Below are 16,863 nucleotides of genomic sequence, written 5' to 3'. Positions count from 1 at the left end.
GGAAGCAAAGGTAGTTACTTAAATATGAGTTACAGGATAAGGAAACGGATGAGTTTGTGTGTTACATGGAAAGCTTTTAAAAACGTTTCTGGGGTGTCAGGTTTGTTTTTAGTGTTCAGTTTATGCGTTTTTCAGAGACCTCACAGTCATTTCTCTTTATGAAGCATTTTTTATCTTCTTTTCGGTGCCTAATAATTTTAGAAGTTGTAGAACACCTATTGCAAGACTTTCTAAAAATGCAAGTTTAAATGGAATGCCTGACGTTTGTTATGTGTTAGCTGGCATTCAGCAATTACCACTGTAAGGGCAAAATTGGAATTCTGAATGTATAAAAAGTCGCTGTGGTAGAGCAAGAGGTAAATATTAATAACTTTAGTTTTAATTGGAGGTTGTGTTTAGCCATATTTGTTGGATTTCTATGGTGTACCCTTGAGCAAAGTTATAAAACTCCATGCAGGTTTTAAACATTGCAGTTGGAGGTAAATCTCCTCTGGGAATGTGAATCTGTCATTGCAACAATATAAGTTTGCCCTTTTTTGGAAATAGAAATACAGGTTTTAGCAACCACTGGACTTCTCCACCTTTATGCACAATGTTCTGTGTCTTTATTTTAGATTTGGATTATGGTGGTTTTCTAACCCAGCCACAGTTCTGCAGTATAGAACAGGTTCTGGCATACACACTTTGCCCTAAAGAAAGTTCTGGCTGTAGGTGGATGTCTGCTGAATTTCTCTTTTCTTAAATAAGTTATGGTGTTTTGTTTTTTTTTTGATAGCTTTGAGTGGTTTCTTTTAACAACTGAAAATAAATAGCAAGTAATTGTCTCAAAAAATAAATTCCTCTTAATTTGTAATGTGTTTTGTTTAACAATTCTACTTTTTTATATTTAAGGTGTAGGAATTGGAATTTATATTTGGATACCTTTTAATTTAGCAAGGAATGTTTTTTTAAAATTGTGTCTTTACTGACTGATTCCAGACTTCTTCTTAAGTATGAAGTAGTGGGGCTGATAAATATAACTGCTGTACAATAAAATACCATTTTTGCCTTCACAAAAGGCAAGAAAAGTTGGCTGGAGGTCGTGCAAATATAGTGTTCCTTTTGTTAAAGACCCTGGTTTGGGATCTGATGTGATGCCAATTTTATGCCCCCAAAAAGGCACGAACGGAAAAACTGCTCAAAGACAAAGTTTTTGAGTCTTTAAGCAGGAGGTATGTTTATTAATTACGATGTCGGGAAGCAGCCAGGTCATCCTGGATAAGACTGCTTCACTCGAGCAACTTACAGCTGAGCTTTTTATACAATTTTTGCCAAGCAATTGCATCACACAATATGAATATTTATTATATTGTAACATCTACTTTTAATATTCATAGCAGGTGGAGTTGAGGCGGAGTTAGAGGTGTGGTCTTCAGTTTGGGGAGAATTTGAGGGGTCGTTCCTGTTCTTCAGCTTCATGAACTCAGTGTCCTTTCATCATCATCCTCATAAACTTTTGAACCTTCCCTAATTTGGATAGTTTCCTTGTGCAATTGGCAGGGATTTCTGGTGTCTGGCAAGAGTACTTGGTTCTTAGCTCATCTCTTTCCTTATCTCCCTCTGTTTTCCTTTCCTATGTCTATTTACGTGTGAGTTAGCGTTTTTAGTTCTTTCTGTTCTCCTATGTGCTTATGCTTATGTTCCTTCATGTCAGCGCATCCTGTACTCCTTAGTGAATTTATTGCCTCTGCTGTTAATACTGAGTTCTCTATGCTTTTGCTTAAAGCCTGCACTTTGAGTTTACCTCTCTAATTCTCGTATTGTTATACTATATTTGCTTTCCAGGTTTTACCTGAAAGCTTTAAAACTGTTTTCTAAAGGGCAAAAAAGATGCATTTTTGGGGAAGATCAAACAAGGTAGGACTTAAAATTCAGAGAAGCTGATGACAGAAGTGTAACAGTTTGTTTGGATACATGTCCGGAATAAAGACAAGTGCCAGAAATATTCAAACACACAAAATATCTTTTATTACAGTGATAATAATAATAATACTTAGCAAAGTGAATCAAGAACTAAAAAGGATACAAAATAACTACCTTATTGTGTAGCCTTAAAACAAATACTACGAACAGCATTTAATACAGTATTAACTAGTGAAAAAAGGGGGGGGTTAAAGGGATACCAAAAAAAAAAAAAAAGAATCTTAACACAATATTATGGATAACTATTAACACGATATTGGTTAGTAAAAAGGGAAAATAAAGGAAAAATACTATGAAATAATAAAAGGGGAATTAAAGGAATGCTAAAAGGATATTAAAAAGTTTGTTCTCTCAGTTGCTTCCTATCAATAACCTGTGCTTACCCACACAGACAGGCCAGGGCTGTCAGGATCTGCAGCAGCTGGTTGGTGCCCGTGCTTAGCGGGCGTCCCCGTGGAGCAACACAGTCTCGGTGGTAGGATGAGGATCGCTTGGCTCAGCAGTCCCGACACCCCATTTTATCAGTTCCACATTACACTACGTAGGGCCAGTACCCAGTATAAGGTGATGCCTGAGTGGCAGCCAAACACCGCCTGATCATCACCTCATGGCAACAGTCTGTGCCTGCCCTACTTGTAGGGCAAGGGGCCAGCGACCCCTGCCCACACCATCTTCCTCCCATCATCATCTTTCTCACCCCTATGTATGACCTCTACCATTGTGTTTCAAGGGTAGATGTATCCATCTTGCAATATGTAGCAAAACTAAGGAAGAACTCAGCTCTGATAATAGGGGATATCAGGCTGACTTGCTAAAAAGCACAATGGACCTTCCAATTAACCTGTGCCATGAAGTTACATTGTACCATACTCTAGCTGGTTTCACATCCTAATATGGTTCCTTTCTCATGCCTCTATGCTCCATTGATCATCTAATTCAAAAGTACCCCCCTTACAAGAAGCCATTTTGAAATAACTTTGCTGTCCCTAAAGGTTTTATTTAATTTTGCATAGCCTGGTTCTAAAGACTTTAATGTGAAAAAAAAGCACAAGGGGTGAGGGGTATTGGGTGATAAGTTACTCAATAAAAAAATGTTAAATTTGCATTTGATCTCTAAGTCTTTCAAAATTAAAGTAATGGAAGACAGAAGAGCAGATTGCAGTTAGTCATGAGAAGCACAGGTCGTGTGTGTTGTGTGTCAGTCACTGTCATCTCCAGTGTGTTTTATTTCAGCCAAGAATGTCCTTTTATTTTTAGAGTTGAGTTGTAAAGATACAGTTACTGCTCTCATAAGTTTTCTTGGCTTAATAATTACCTAAAGATCAATACGTTTCAGGCATGTGACTTGTTCTGCTTTTCTGAAGTAAAATGCTGAAAATTTCCATCTTTTTTTTTTTTTTTTCAGGTAGAATGCCATGAATAATACCTTATTTTCTGAGTGGCTTCAGAGGAATCGTTCATGAGTTATTTTCTCAGGTAAGAGTGGCTGTAACTTGTGGTAGTATGTTCATTTCCTTGTTTTTTTTTTTATCTTGAAATTTGCCTTTTTGCTACAGTGCAGATGGGAAGAAAAAAAATCTGATTTTTTATGTGGAGGGGATACATTTTGTAAAGTATCTGGACTTTTAGAAAGCTTTTTTTTTTGCAGATGCAGGTAGACTGTCTTCAAATAATGTCATGTTTCTGTGCTACTTCTGTATAAATTTGAGTTTACCCAGGCTATCTGTTAAGGGGCTTGTTATTTTTATCATCTGTGTATATAGATCCATGTGCCTTGTATTTGTGGAAAAGGGCAGTATTTTTATAGAAATCCATTTCATTCAATGTCCCATTTCACCAGGGAGAACCTGCATTAAACTTTGACTGTATTTTGTACTTACTGAGTTTGTAGCATTAACAGTTGGGGATATTGTAGAACTCACATTTGCCAACAGGAACAGCAGTAACAGGAGACTTCAGGTGTTTGTAGAGGAGATTTTTGGGGCCTGTTTCTTGGTTTTGGGAACACAAAGGCTGATGCTTGGCAAGGATAGAATATTGTTATTGTAGTGTAGGTCACATTTTTATGAATTGAAAGACACCTTCTGTGTTTTCAGCAAGTTTGTCAGTCAAGAACATTAGGACTGCAGGTGAGATCTGTCTGTACCTTGTTTTCAGACAAATCTGGTTTTGTTTTTTCTTTTTTTTTCTCTAAAGTCTCTCACTGGATATTGTTCTTCCAAAGATGCAGATGACTGGTTGGGTAAAAGTCCTTGAGCGAAATTGTGTACTGTTTGTGCCAGGTATGTTATACTGTGTTGTGGCTTTTTGTTTATGTCTTTTTTTTTAACTTACGCTGGAAATAATTTTTTTCAAAATAAGCCTTAAACATTTAAGGTGCAGTGTTTTTCCTTGTTGAATTTATTTTCTTTCAAGCTCAGTCCATTTGAAAACTGTTAGTAAGTACTGACTGCAGCAATGTTTGTGTCTCCTGCACCTTTGAAGATTTCTGTGGTCACTCACACACAACTTTAACAACCTGCAGTGACCGTGGTGACACGTAGGAAAGCCAGGCTGTGCTCTGAGAATTGCCATCTCCCGAGGACATTGTCTAACCACACTTCAGAAGTGCTTTTCCTTAGTTCAAGGTATTCATTCATTAGCTAGGGACACTCATAAACTTTTCCTTTCCAATCAGTTGTTTGTACAATAAACTTAAACCTTCTCTTTTTGGTGTAAATTTGACTCTAAAGCCCAAAGCGTTACGAGGTATCTTGCTCTCCTCCTTGCAGTACAAACAAATCAGCTTTCTAATGCTTATAATTTGTTTTTGCACTCTAAGATTCTGCATTTAGAGCCAGAGGAACACGTTTCCTTTGAGTCAGGCTTTCCCCACTGTGTAATTCAAAGTCGGAGAGCTCATTTGCCTCTCTGAACTGGTTCCTTTTCGCAGCTTCTCATGCTCAGGTACCTCAGGACCTCAAAGCACAAGGCGTCTTCGTGAAGACACCTGTGTCAGGAATCTCAAAAACACTCTTGATAATTTGCTTTTTGAAATTACATAATTGATGGTAATAGTTAAAGAATACAGTTGTGAACCCCCACCCGAGTGCAGCTGTTTTCTTTGGCTTGGATGAAGCCTTCAGCCCGTTCATGTAAAAAATCATGGGCCAATTTTGCAAAGCTTTATAAAAATGTCTCTCCAGGTTGTACTGAACCTTTACCTGCAGTGAGTCACTGCTGATGTGCAAGGCAGAATTCAGATAATATTTACAGAGAATGGACATGTCCATGATCGTGGATGTCCTGCAGCAAACAGGGCTGATGTGCAAATGTGTGTGTCAGTGTGTTCCGGACTTGGTTGTGTAACTGTCTGATGGGATCTGTGAGAACTAAGAGTTTGGGTTTAGAAATGATCTCATACCTTATGAACAACGGAACTGTGCTGGTTTAAAAGTTAACCAGCAGGGGAAATGAACTCAACTCAAAAGAGAGATTATAAGTCAGAATAACAATTTATTAAAATAATGCAATAAGTACAATTATACAGACAAGCAATTGGTTTTAACCCACAAAACCCAAATGTATAACCCAGCACCCTGGGGCATGAACAAAGTGGTGTTCCTTGGGCCCCCCACCGAGTCCAAAGTAAAGGGAGAGGGGAAAAACCTGCTGGTGGGAGAGCTGTTGCAGTCTGGTCAATAGTGGTGATTGCAGTCCAGTTGAGGGTGGTGGTCTCAGTCTGGTTGAGAGCGGGGAGCTGCAGTCTTCCTCTGGATCCCATGAGTGGTGGTAAGGTTCCAAACCTCCAGGTTTATATATTCTCCAGTTCAGGCAGGAATGCTCAGTCCCTCCCTCAGAGCGGGGAATTCCATAAAAGGGTATGAGGACAGGAACATCCCCCCACCTCGCAGCCCCCCCCCCCCCCCCGACAACAATTTCTGGGAAATGGCAGGAGGGCCATAGAATACACACTTTTGGGCTACACCCATCCAGTGATGAATCAGCCCCAGCTGTTTTAACTAGGACAGCATATCTGAAATCCCATGTGAATTTTCAGTTTAGAGGGTCAAAATCACAGATATTGCACAGTCTGTTACAATGAAGGCAAGACCAGTCTGATGATAATGAGGGGACTGAGCCTGTTGGACCCAGGACTTGTGTTCCTAATGTTAAATCCTGAAATTTCTAAAGCTGCAACTTTTAATTGACCTGCTGTTCAAAAAATAGCAAAATTAAAGATTAAAATTAAACCCTGCAGTGTCAGGAGCAGATCTTGGCTGACCTGCTGTTCCATGCTAAATACAAAATTGAGCACTCCAGCCTTAATGGTCTGCACCTTTCCTGGATTGCCCTGATGCTGTTTGTGCTGAGTAGGTATTAGAATAAAGGCAGTTTTACCTGTCCCTTGTTACTTTTCTGAGCTCTTTGGAGCTCCCTTTTCTTGGAAGAGCAATATCTGTTTATCTAGCACATGGCAGCTTGATCTCTCTGTTAGGTGGACCTCAGTAGGTTAGATGCACACTGCTGGGACTTGAGGGAAGTTTTAACTTTATGGCTGCCCTGCAGCTGCTCATGAGGGTTGGGGGGGGGTTCAGGAGAACCTCTGTGGTTGAGTCCCAATAACCTTTTCAGCAGAGGAAGCTGTTCCTCTGGGGATATGAAGCCATGTGAAGTATTCTTCTAGAATTGCTTTTTGTGGCTTTGACATCTTACATGGAAGAGCACTGGTGTGGTGATACACATCATCTTTGCCAAAATACTGATTAATCCCAAGAGAGAATCTGATATCAGGTAATAGCTTTTGGGGGTGTGACCTCAGCTCTTGCTGTAGAAGGAGATAGACTGTGCTGGTGGTTGGAGCCAGCAGTGCCAGTCTTGGGGTGAAGGAGCTGTGGCCCTTTGATTCAGGGTGTGTTCTGTGTGCCAGAGTGTTACAATCTGCTTAAATATTGCAGAAAGAACTTTCAGATTCAAATATTCCCTTGAGCAAAATTAAAACTCATACAAGTTATCTGTTGATACCAAACCTGTTTTTATTAATTGCTAAGAGATGCAAAGGGAAAGAGGAAAAAATAAGAAAAGGTTGGAAAATGCTAAGATTACTTTTAGAAGCAGAGAAAAATACCACCAAAAAAATACCTTTCCGTCGAGCTGGTCTGTGGGGTGGGGTGGGAGAGAGAAGCAGTTTTCTGCCTTTTTTTTTCTGTCTCTGCGCTTTCTGTGTTATCTCTTTAGCTGCGGGGGGGTCTCTTACAGCTTTAGTTCTCTGGAATGCAGCCAGGATGTGGCTTTGCTGCTCACACCAGACCGTGTCCCAGGCTGTGCAGAGGTCTTGGTCCAGCTGCACCTCTCGGCCCTCAGAAATTTGGTCAGGGTGGAGAACTCACGCGGGTGGCACGGGGGGTCTCAGTCCAAGACAGCAGAGGTCCGGTCTCCGGACGGGCAGGCAGCATAGGGTGGCAGAAGAGGTGAGCGTGAGGTGGGGGAGAGACTCAGCTGCTATAGCCAATTCTCTTTCCTGCTCCTCTTTCCCTACTTTTCCCAAATTTCTCCTCAACTTTTGTAGTTTTCAAAGGAGGTTGTGTGTGGTTTCTTGACACATAGCCCTATTCAGATGTTGAAAGAGATATGATAACCATGAACAATAGCAGGATCGTTTGGCAGGAAAACTCCAGTGGGAAAATTCTGGTGAGAACTTGTGGTGGAAAACTGACACAGAATTTTTGGTAGGAAGTTTTTTGACAGGCAGAAACAATGGCGAAACATAATTTTTGGCATTTGTGTTATCCGTCTGTTACAGACAGCCCGTGTCAGTGACAGGCATAAGAGAAGGTTGTGTGGAGACCTGCAGCACCTTCCAGTACCTGGAGGGGCCTGCAGGGAAGCCGGAGAGGGACTCTTTGTTTGTTCACAGCCCTCACACAGCCCCACGGGGCCCGCCTCCCTTCCACCTTCCATCTGTTGCCTGGCAACCGGAACGCGGTGACAGCGACTGTCCTGTTGGTGCTGGCGTCACAACACCCTCAGTTCCCTGTTCCCTTTCACCCTACTCTGTTCCCTGCGGCCTGAGCTCCTTCAGGCAGCGACATTTATTGCTTCACCAAGCCAATCCTTTGAGAGATTGACTCTCAAAAAGTCGGTCTTGCAGTTCGTTGAAAGGCAAAGACTGACCAGGCTCTTCACCAACTGAGCCCTTGCAGAGAATTGTCTTTGAAGATCACTCGTGTCCTTTATTGGAAGGTAAAGCTGCGATGTCCTTGATGATGTTGACACCCTGCCGTGATAGACCAGGGTTTCCTGAGACATGTCAGGAATTGTTCCCCAGCCCTGGCCATATTTCTTCATTGCTTCCCTAGGGGGCCTCAGCTGCTGTGTCCTGGCACAGCTGGCTCCTCTGCCCAGGCTCAGGCCATTCATGCTCTGAACACAAAGCTGAGGGGCCAGAGCTGTCTGTGCCCTGAGCCTGGAGCAGAGGGGGAATTAAGATCCTTCCTTAACTTGTGGGCTGGGTAAGGGGCTGTCTGAGGTGGGGAAGATGGAGATCTCTCCCCACGGGACCGTGGTGGTCGTCTGGAGCTGTGCTTTATCCTGTCCCTGCAGAGAGCTGGGACTGATATCTGAGTTCTGCTCCTTCCCCTGAGTCTGGCAGGCAGAACCCTGTAGGCTTTATGGAAGTGGAACCATGGGGCTATGGAAGAGCATCACGCCAGGGCTAGAGGGCAGGGGAAGCTGCTAGCCTGGATGGGGGCGTGGAGAGTGGAAACCCTCTGTAAACAGCAGTGTGGACATGATGGACAGGCTTCCTTTGAAGTCAAATGAAACTTGTTGATGGAGAGGTTTAGGAACGCATGCAAACGATCGGTGTGATCAGGCAAAATGTCCAATTTATTACTTAAATAAGTTAACTTTTATACAGTTTAGTTTGTTTGGGGCACATGCTCACAACAAGGTGATTGGATAGCTCAGTCTGTGCACGCATCTCATGTCTCCAGTTCATTGGACCTGATGTTCTGTCCATGCAATCTGAAATCATACTTGGCATGTAAAGGCCTTCCTAATTAGGGGCTTTCCGAAATCTGCAGGTATACCTTTATCTCTAGTTTCTCAAGGCTTTCTGTCATGGTTTGAGAGCTCCAAAAATCCAATTCCCTAGTCCAAGCCCCTTCCCACATCTCAATCCAGTGTAAGATGGTTTTCCAGACAACCACACGAGACTCAAAATGGGGAAAAGGGAATATATTACAATGACTGTACAAATAAATACTACAATACATTATATACAATCTTAGCTATCTCTACCATGACATAAATATTTACAATGGATCAAATCTCTTCTCCTCTCCAAATAAAAGTCCAGGAGAGAAGAAGGAAAGATCCTTCTTCAGAGCAGCAGTCTCCAAGGCAGCAGGTGCTCTTCTTCTATGCAGCATCTGTATCTGGATTGTTGTAGCTGGATCTCACTGCCAGTACACACGAGGGGGGTATCCAAGCCCCTCTCGCCCTTTGACTCCAAGCGAAGGTCTCACCCGTGGGCTGCCAGCAGGGACAAAACTCGCTTTACCACGGGTATATCATGGGGTGTAAGAGCCCCATGAAGGTCCTTTCCTCAGGGCATTCACCCCTGAGTCAGAACATCTTGGGCAGCTTTCAGTCGGAAGCCTTCGCCTCAAGAGTTCCAACAGAGCTCCTGTGCTCTGTCTCAGGCTGCCAACTTGGCAGCAGTGGGGAGGGGGTCTCAAGGTCACCCCCTCTGCATTCCTTCTCCATCCCGGTCCAGCTTTCCAGGACGCTTTGAGCTTTTCAGCTCCTCTCTGCAGTGCAGTAGCAGTCCAAGGCTCTTTCAAGTAAGAGCCCATCATCTTCCTCCTTTCTCGGAGGGGTCTCCAAGGAGTTTGGGGGTTTTATTCAGTTCTTACCCCAACTCTGTCTCTCTGCTGCTGGCTCTCTCTCTGCTCTCTCTCTCTCGAACAACTGTGTATCTTCCTGGTTGCATGCTGTTTGCTGCTTCTTCTTATCTCTTCTGGCTCTCTGCCAGGATGCCTGAGCTTCTTCGGTCAGTGCAGTTCTGCCACTGCTGCTGCTGCTCTCAGCAAAGAAACTTCCCCCAGATCTTAGCCAGAGACACGTAGTCCAGTTTAACACTCTTCCAAGTCCCTGCAGCCCCAGCTGGGGGCTGGGGGTCCAAAGCTCCCCCCCCGGGGGGGGGGGTTCCTCCCCTCTGCTCGTGGCCTCACAACATGGCCACTTCTTTAACTAACAAACTACAACTACCTTCTCTTCCGTTCTGGTTGTGATATGTTTATATTTTGCAGAAGCGCTCATTGGGTAAAACCTCAAAACTTCAAGGGTCACCACCCCCTGGGGTTTTACCATTTTATAACTGCAGGGGGAAAAACTGTTTCCCCCCATCACAACTGTCCATCCCCTGCTTTTGCAAAACATTAACATATCACAACAATTGAAAAACTCTAATCAACATGCAATAAACTAAAATATAATCAAAATCTCTCTACTACACATCAATATAACATCATCACAAACTTAACTATACTCTTAGTACTTAACTAACATTACTATAGCCTTACTTTCACTACAATGGTACAGTCTGTGTTTTGTCTGTGTTTTTGTTCTGTTACAACAAGCATCATGGCTCTTATCTCTTTTGGTCTCGATGGATCGCAACCATCCTCTGCTACCAAAAATGTCATGGTTTGAGAACTCCAGAAATCCAATTCCCTAGTCCAAACGCCCTCCACATCTCAACCCAATGTGAGATGGTTTTTTCCAGACACCACACCAGACTCAAAATGGGGAAAAGGGAATATATTACAATGACTGTACAAATAAATACTACAATACATTATATACAATCTTAGCTATCTCTACCATGACATAAGTATTGACAATGGATCAAATCTCTTCTCCTCTCCAAATAAAAGTCCAGGAGGGAAGAAGGAAAGATCCTTCTTCAGAGCAGCAGTCTCCAAGGCAGCAGGTGCTCTTCTTCTATGCAGCATCTGTATCGGGTACGGCGGATTGAGGGGGATTGGGGGAGACCTCCAGGCCTTAAGCTGCTTGCCCCATTACCTGCGAGGTGAATGCCCTTCCTCCCACCCCTGCACATGGCCCGGTGACCCCGCAAGGAGCACACGCAGACCACCTGGGAGGGACGGACGAAAGAGGAAGTTTATTGTGGGGTTGGGGTTTATAAAAAGGCTTTTAGGAAGGTCAACGGGGGCCAATCACGAGTTCAGGGTCACACAGAAAAAACCATCAGGTAAGGGGTCAACAGCCAATAGGAAGGGGTTAACAAGGGACCAATGAGAAACAGCTCAGGACACCTTCCCAGGACACCTTGTATGGGAGACAATAGCTTCACAGGGGGTGTCTGGGAGAGGGAGACAGTGACACTGCAGAAAATACGCAAACATGTTGAAACATGTTTAAACTACAGTAAAAACTTCTGTTTCCATAAGGTTAGAGCTGTTTTCCTCACCAGCCCATCTCTGACAGGACTTTTTCCATACTGCATATGGCAAATCCATTGCCACAGCTCCTCGTTTTTTGTTTTCTAAAGCTGGATATGCTTTTAATGATTGAGAGGTTCTGGCACAACTGAGCAAGCATGGAAAGACACACATAAAGAGAAACACTACGGAAAGTCCTAGTACGATAACTACAATAATTTTCTTAATAGTGGAAGAGAGGCCTTTGAAGGGCAGCCAGTTGAAAAAATCATCAAAGGTCAGAGGATCAACTTACTTGATTTCATGAACTAAGGACTGAAGCTGATTAATCTGGGAGTGGATAGATTGGGAGTGATCAGAGAAGTTGAGGCAGCAGAGGCCTTCAAACTCCTGACACCCATGGCCATTTACTAGAAGGAGAAAATCTATTGCAGCACGATTTTGTAACAAGGCCTTCTTATTGGTTTGGGTATCTTGAAATAGATCATCAAGGGCAGCACTGGTGGCATCAGCTTCTTTTGCAAGCCAACATCCCATTCTGGTAAGGAGCATTAAGGCTTTTGTGGAGCTGACAACTGGAAGCAGACCACTTAGAATGTTTGCGGTGTCAGACCAAAAAAGCACGTTAGAATTGCATTCTGCTGTGAATTCACTCAAGGACTGCAATTTTGCTAAGGGATGTTCTTCAACTGGAGGTGGGGGTGCTGCAGTCACAGGGACCTGCACTGCCTTAGGTGGAGAAGGTGGTTTTGGTTGTGATGGATAGAAGTTAAGAGGTGGGTGTAAACCTTGGAATTGCCTGCGCACTCTATGACGTGGGAAGGGTGAGGTTGTTTGGAGGTTACTGTTTCTTTTTGCATGATTTTTGGGAGGCTTTACAGGTAAAGATTTCATAAGGGTAGCTGGATTGTACAGTCCTAATTTTCCAAATGTGCAGGGGCCTCCAGCAGCTAATCTAGGAATCATATTCCAGATTCTAAGTCCACAAATTAAAAAGACTCCTTTTGGAAGAATAACTGAATCAGGGGTAGCATGTATCTGGAAAGGAACCTCTTCCTTGCACCAGAAACTGAAATTGGAATAAGGTCCATAAGAGGTGACATTAATTAATTCAGGAGGGGCAACATATTTGTTGTGAATGAAGTAAAAACAGAGAGGAGATATGATACTCCCCAAGATTTCTAATTCCTCAGGTCTCTGCCACTGATAGCTAAATGTCTGTCTGTCATGTGAAGTTTTTGCTGGTCTTGTGAGACAGTCCAAGAATGGATTCTTGAACTGATCGTGGTCATCACACCAGGGGATATATTGATTTCTAAAATCACCCCATTCTCTGGGTGTCCAGGGGATTCCTACCAGACAGGTCTTAAAAGGGTGAGAGGGATCTAAGGTAGAGAGACAGATAGAGTCAGTATTTAGTGATTGTGCCAGGTTTAGCCAAACATTTTGACCAGGGAGCATTACCCAATTTGGAATTGTTGGAGGAGGTGTGGCAAGGGCTCCTGACGTTAAGTCTTTCTGATTTGCTGGTGTTATGCTGCACACAAAACCAGGATTATCCCGAAAGTGATGCTGATGGGGGATCGCTTCCTGTAGCTGGTGCTGAATCCGGTGGTGCTGGATCTGCTGCTGGTTGAGCTGGGAGGGAAACTTCTTGGTGGATCCTCACTAGTCTGGACGGTATCCATCTTGGACCTGCTCCTGTGGAGACACAAGCATGTCCTCTCCCCCAAACAATTAGAGGGACAGGACCGAGCCATTCTCCTGTCAGGATATCCTTGTATTTTACCTCAGCTTCCCCCGTTTTTAATTTTCCAGCTCCAAAATGATGTCCAACAGGTGAAACATCCTCATGCAGCCTATTTAAAAAATTGAGCACATACAATGCCTTGTTTAAACGTTCTGATGGAGAGAGACCTACAGTTGTTTTTTCTTGTTTTTTCAGCATATCTTTTAAGGATTTGTGAGTTCTCTCTACTATCGCTTGGCCCTGTGGAGAGTGAGGAATGCCAGTGGTGTGAACTATTCCCCACATATTGAAAAATTCTTTAAGGGAAGCAGAAATGTATGCCGGGGCATTATCTGTTTTAATTTGTTTTGGAATGCCCATTATGGCAAATGCTGAGAAAAAATGTCTTTTAACATCTTTAGCTTTTTCTCCTGTATGTGCAGTGGCAACAATGAGTCCTGAGCAAGTGTCCACTGATACATGTACATACTTCAACCTGCCAAATCGTGGCACATGTGTCACATCTGATTGCCAGAGATCTAAGGGGCTAAGGCCTCTTGGATTAACTCCTTCAGATCTCACTGGAGTTACCAACTGACAGTCTGGACACGCAGACACAATGGCTTTGGTTTGAGAGGTAGATAACTGAAACATTTTTTTCAATGATGTAGAATTTTGGTGGAAAAAGTTATGAGAAATTTTTGCTTTTTCAAAATTGTTAGGTGTAGGTACTGTGTTAACTGGGAAAGCTGAATTTGCTGCTTTATCTGCCACAGCCTTCCCTTCTGTAAGTGGGCCTGGGAGGCATGTATGTGATCTAATGTGAGTGATATAGAAAGGATGTTTCCTCTGTTGGATTAATAGTAACAATGTTTTAAACAGGGTAAACAGCTTTTGATTGTTCAAATCTTTTACATAACTATTTTCTATGCAACTTACAACTCCTACAACATAGGCAGAATCTGATACCAAATTCAGAGGCTGTGGAAAAAGTTGGAACGCTCTTACCACGGCTGAGAGTTCAGCAATCTGAGATGAACCTTCAACTTGATGAACATCTGTTTTCCATTCTCCTTTTTCAAACCAGGCTACCACTGCATTACTGGACCTCCCTGAGCCGTCTGTGAAGGCTGTCACAGCTTTCTTCAAAGGGCTAGTAGAAAAGTTATTTCTCAGTCTGGGTTGAGAGATGGAAAGAAACTGCAGAAAAGGAATTGCTGGTAGATGGGTTATCAGTTTGCCTGTAAAATCTGACATAACCAGTTGAAAATCAAACAGATGTAAATCATGATAACACAGTTGAGATTTGGACAGTGGAACATAAAGAAAATCTGGGTCTTTCCCTGACAGTTCTAACATTCAGAGTTTGCCTTTGTGACAGACTTTTGCAAGCATTTCAGGCACAGTAACAATTGTCTTTGAAAACTGGTGACTGAGAAATACCCATTCCCACAAAAGAAATTTTTTGGGTTTTGAGTCTAATTGTCCTATTACAGCAAAAGGCTGTTTTGGTCCACGAAAGATTAGCAATGCAGTAGGTAATCCTTCTACTCTCCTGTTTACCTGTTGTTCTGAAATATTTTGGTTGATCACTTCAATAATATTTTCTGCTTCTGGTGTCAAGTGACGAGGAGAAGTTAGTTCTGCTTCTCCCTTAAGGAGCTGAAACAAAGGAGCTAAAAAATCTGTTGAGAAACCAAAAAAGGATCGTATCCAATTGAGATTTCCCAAAAGAGACTGCAGATCGTTTAGTGGTTTTATTTTGGTGGGCAGGGTTACTGCTTGAGGCCTAAATGTTCTCTCTTCAATTATCAGACCAAGGTACTTCCACGGGGAAATTCTTTGTTCTTTTTCTGGGGCTATTTCTAACCCATGATTACTCAGGGTTTTTTTCACGGACTTATGTACCAATGTCAATTTGTCAGTATTAGGGGCACTGATCAATAGGTCGTCCATGTAATGAAAAATGATAGCTTCAGGAAACTGAGATCAAACTGGTTCAATTATATTGGACACCACAGATTGACATATAGTGGGACTGTTTTTCATCCCTTGTGGCAACGTGAGCCAACTGAGACGTTTGGAGGGTTCAGCTGCATTAAGAGCTGGAACAGAAAATGCAAATTTGTGTGTATCATTAGATGGAGGTAGATATTAAAAAAACAGTCTTTAATGTCTAAAATAACAAGTGGCCAGTCTGCTGGGAGCATGGCAGGGGAGGGTAGCCCAGCTTGGAGGGCTCCCATCAGCTCTATGATATTATTGGCTTCTCGTAAATCATGTAATAACCTCCATCTCCCAGATGATTTTTTGATTGTGAAAATAGGAAAATTCCATGGAGTGGTTGTGGGGACTAATCTGCTTTTGTCCAATTGTTCTTTTACCAAATTATGAATTTGCCGCAATTTCTCTCCTCTGAAGGGCCACTGGTTTATCCACACTGGTGTGTTTGATGTCCATGTGAGAGGTGGTGCTTGCAGCTCTCCAGTGGCCACAATCACAAATTTGGAATGGATAAGATAATTCCCCACTGTGTTATTACATCTCTGCCCCACAAGGTTAGTGGAATGTCCAATATAAAAGGCTTAGATGAAGCTACCTTACCCTGTGGGCCTTGGACCAGAAGTGGCAAAATGCTCTGGAGAGGAGTTTTGGATCCTCCTACTCCTTGGATGTTGACAGCTGGCCTTGTTGTACCCCAGGTGCTGGGCCAATCTTTGGCAGAGATTATGGAAATGTCCACACCCGTGTCCAGTAAGCCAGACACAGATTTCTGTTGGCCTGAATTAGGAGAGAGAAGAGTACATTCTATTATAGGTCTGTCAAGAGGAACCTTTTGAGCCCAATTTATGCAAATTCCCTGTTCATCCTGGGTTTCTTCCTCTATGGGTATGACCTGTGCTATTTGATCTTCTGGATTAATCACTGGGGGTACAAAGTTAGGTTTAATTACAACAGACACAACTTTAGGATCTTGGAGACTCATAACCATAGGTAACACAGTAATGCCTAATGCAGTTGCAGAATCTGTTGCTGTGATAACACATTTCCCTTTAAAATCTGAAACCTGAGAAGAAGCAGAAGCCAATAACACAGTGTGATACTCTGTTTTTTCTAAGGTTTGAGGTTTTGAAGTTGCTAGCTCCAATTAAAGGCACCTGTTTGGGGTTTTTGTTGGGAACTGTTTGAGAGGGGTAGATTAGATTGCTTAAAGCAGCTTTTTATGTCCACGTGCTGCTCTAAGCGCTCACCAAGCCGTTTCCCAAATTCTGTGTTCTGGGAGGAGGCCTGGGTGAGAGTGGGTTTCCATCTCTGTCAAATAGAGATCGACAGTCTAGAGCCCAGTGTAGCCCTCTTTTACATCTGGGGCAAAGGCCTGGACGAATGGTTTTTTGAGAATTGGGGTTTTGAAATGGTGGGCAGTTAGCTTTTATATGACCTGGACATTTGCAATTATGGCATATTATTTTGGAGGGGTCTAGGGCTGCTGCTAAGGCTTGGGTCATTTTTTCTGCCATCTGCTGAGTTGCCTCAGCAATTTGGTTGCCTAATTGTATATTAGCTTCAGCTAATTGGTTAGACATTGACACCTGAGCTTGGACCAGGCTATTTGCCAATTTGTCATCAGGGCTAATATCTTTACAAGCCTTTTCCATATCCATGGGGGTAGGGTCATGAAGGTTTCTGAGTATCTGCTGACACTGTGCATTTGAATTGGAGATA

General features: G+C 42.8%; 2 long non-coding RNA genes across 4 annotated transcripts in view; one reads left to right on the top strand and one right to left on the bottom strand.

Annotated features, from left to right (window-relative positions):
* The window catches only part of LOC135406163 (uncharacterized), a 396,593-nt gene that overhangs the window by 223,621 nt on the left and 156,109 nt on the right, over positions 1–16,863 (bottom strand). The window lies entirely within an intron of this gene.
* Positions 544–4,666, top strand: LOC135406195 (uncharacterized). 2 transcript variants are annotated; one of them, XR_010426213.1, is made up of 3 exons: positions 544–711; positions 3,368–3,438; positions 4,159–4,666. It is a non-coding gene; the product is annotated as an uncharacterized LOC135406195 (long non-coding RNA). The 2 variants fall into 2 exon arrangements; XR_010426212.1 differs by lacking the exon at positions 4,159–4,666 and adding an exon at positions 3,611–4,148.

Source organism: Pseudopipra pipra, chromosome W, assembly GCF_036250125.1.
Source record: "Pseudopipra pipra isolate bDixPip1 chromosome W, bDixPip1.hap1, whole genome shotgun sequence".
NCBI lineage: Eukaryota > Metazoa > Chordata > Aves > Passeriformes > Pipridae > Pseudopipra > Pseudopipra pipra.
Note: the sequence above shows the minus strand (reverse complement) of the source record. Positions and strands in the feature narration are given on the sequence as shown.